The sequence below is a fragment of the Polypterus senegalus genome, chromosome 1 (genome assembly GCF_016835505.1).
Source record: "Polypterus senegalus isolate Bchr_013 chromosome 1, ASM1683550v1, whole genome shotgun sequence".
Taxonomy (NCBI): Eukaryota; Metazoa; Chordata; class Cladistia; order Polypteriformes; family Polypteridae; genus Polypterus; species Polypterus senegalus.
The window spans coordinates 97,574,788-97,577,867 of NC_053154.1; the positions used below are offsets into that span (position 1 = coordinate 97,574,788).

Here is a 3,080-nt window from a genome sequence, read left to right on the forward strand (position 1 = left end):
AGAAAGAAACAATATTCACTCACGGGCAGTTATACGTTGCGTTGTCACGATGTAAGTCCAAACACAGAATCAAACTTCAATTAATTCCAAATATTGTTTTTACTGAAGTTTTACAGTAAAAGTGTAAGCTTAAAAATTATTTGCATTTTAATTTCAAAGCCAAACAGAACAAAAACGTATAACACAACGAATACCTCTAACGCAACATGAAACATAATTTTCTTTCAATTAATTACATTTTACTATTTTTTTTATTATGGTTAATTACTTGCTGTAATGTAAAATAGTTAGTTCTATTATCCATATGTAACAATTCCCATGAAAATAACAATCTGTTTAAATTGTACATCCGCTTCCCCATACGTAGAGGCAGAGCCGCGAAGTGGTTATTGTGTAGTGCCCCCTAGTTTAATAAAATCAAATGTATATTATATATGTTACCGGCAATGTGTGAAAAGCAGGTATTGTATAGAATACATAGGTAATGTATACGATGCCTGCCGTTTTTAGGCAAGGTATGAAATATCTGCGTTGTTACATACTTTTCCTAGGCATTGCATTATAAAAATGACAAGTACTATTTTACGCCAAGTGTGAAATGTCCAGATTGGAAAGGTCTTTAATAACAAAATGTCTAAAAATGAAAGAAGAAATACAAAATGAACTACAGGATATGCTTACTGGGAGAACAAAAGAATCAGAAGTGTCCTTACTTAGCCTACTATTTGTTGCAGCAAGGAAGGCTAGAATGGCATTTTCAATTGCAATTAATTTTCTTTTTTACGCAAAGGCATTTGTTGTTTTGGCACTTAGTCTTGCACATACACCTCACAAATCCTTGGCCACATCCTGTGGACTGAGCAGTAGCAGCAGATCGAAGAGCTATTTCGTGGTCAGGAACGTCTTCAACCTTGAGTAAGCCCTTTTGACAAACACTGAATTGTGATCTTGCATAGAGTTGGTTCAAAATTCTTCGCACCATTCCAAGTCGGTAAAACCCGTCTTCTATCACATTCATAACAACTGCCAAGAGATTTTGCGGATCACCACGCCCCTTGTCGACATCAGGGATAGGAACCCGCACAGTGTCCCCCAAAGATGCAGGAGGGAATTTTTTGTCAGTGTCCTTTTTCATTTTTTTGGCCTGTACTTCTAAATTCCCTTTCGATTGTCTCTTACTTTCTACTAGATTCTCAATGTTGAAGCAAATAGTACATCAAATATTAACCCCATAACCTTCCATTTCCTCACCTACATTGTCTTTATTAGCATGTCCACAGATCGCATGAACGTTTCGGCCGCACTTTCTGCACGTATGGGCACCACTGCTTTCCTTTAAGCACACACAAAACATGGCAGAAAAGGAGGGTTCTTCACTATCCATGTCTTCCCTGCTACTTTCGTTTCCTTCATCATGGATTGAATTCTCGTCAGTATTTTGTGCAGTAACCTCAGTCTCTTCTGTCGGATGGTCTGTTTCTTCCAGCTGTATTGTTTGTACACTTTCTGTTATCTTTTCCAGTTCTTCTTTTGTCTGTACACCTTGTAAAACATCTTGGGATATGGAAGACGTTGTGAGACCCACTTTAACTTTGCAGCCAAAGAGAGCTTCGTACTGTGTTCTCTGAATCCCAGTGTGAAAGGCCCTGTTTTTAATAAGTTGGACGAACCGTATTCCCTCGCTCCAGCGGTCAGTTTTTTCATCTTGCATCCAAGTAGACAGCATATTTTCGATGTCTTGGTTAGCTCTTTGGACACTTCCCTGGCTTTGTGAGTGGTGCAGCTTCCCATAGACAATCTTCAAAGTTGGCCAGTATTTCTTCAGGCTGCTGACCACTTTATTCGCAAATTCCTGACCTTTGTCGGACTGTAAAATCGATGGTGCACCAAGCAACGTAAATATGTCTATCGAGTTGCAAGCTACTTCTTCCGCTGTCTTTGATTTGAGAGGCCTGAGAACCACAAACTTGGTGAGATGATCTTGGTACACCATTATAAACTTGTATTCCTTATCAGACTGAAAATTGATTAGATCCACCTTATAGTGGGAAATGAAATCAGAAAACACCATAGGTTTCACTACAATGCCTTTTTTTACACCTTTTTGTTTCTTCTGGCATGGCTCACAAAGGTGAATATACAGTTCAATGTCATGACGGGTAACGTTCTTCTATTTGGGTGCAAGCTCTTTCAACATTCTGTCTTGTCCTCCATGGCCAATGGCCAAATGAGTGTCGTGAAGTATGTCAAATAATTCAGAATCTCTGATGTAAAACTGGATAGCACTGATGCCTTCTTTAACAGGATAAATCAACTTTCTTTTGTTCTCTACCATTATCACATCGTAGCGTTTCAGCAGCCAATAATTCCGTGGTTCCTTCTTAGTAGTTGTTTTAGCCTTTGTTACATCATTCACTAACTTCTCGTAAGTGGCTTCCGTTAGAAAAACACAATTTTTAGCAGCGTTGGCTTGTATTTGGGATAGTTCTTTGTAGAACTGTTGCCGTATGTCAGCATGTCGTGATTCTTGCCAGTACACTACATTCTCTTCTCCCATCTTCACACAGCATAATATGAGTCAGCTTCTGTAGCGGTACTTCACCCACCACAATATATGGAACAATCTCTGCTGCGGCACAGCAAACACACGTGCTTCCACACGGACGAACAAAGATCCAGGCGCCACTGACGAAATGTTCTGGTGAGAATAAGCTTATTCTACACTCTGCCGGTTTGCCGTTTAGGTATTGTATAGAATGCCTAGGAAATGTATGAAATGCGATGTATTTCATACTTTGACATCCTATTTCAGGCATTGCATACATTGCCTAGGTGTTCTATAGAATGCCGGTTTTCACACATTGCCGGTAACATATATATTATATATATTTTGTTATATTATTGCCAAGTGGAGAAGCATAGCATAGCAAAAGAACATTTTCAGCAGCTTCCTGCATACATCAAAACAGTCTCCTTAGGAAGTATTGTTTGCTCTGGCCCTTCTTGTGCAGTACATCTATTTTGTAAAACCAGTCCAGTTTGTTGTTTATGTGAACCCCCAGCACCACTTCCTTGTCCAC

At 39.3% G+C, this 3,080-nt stretch overlaps 1 pseudogene; it reads right to left on the bottom strand.

Moving 5' to 3' along the window:
* Positions 1–1,216: 1,216 nt before the first annotated feature.
* On the bottom strand, positions 1,217–2,557 carry LOC120526642 (annotated as a pseudogene).
* Positions 2,558–3,080: the final 523 nt, after the last annotated feature.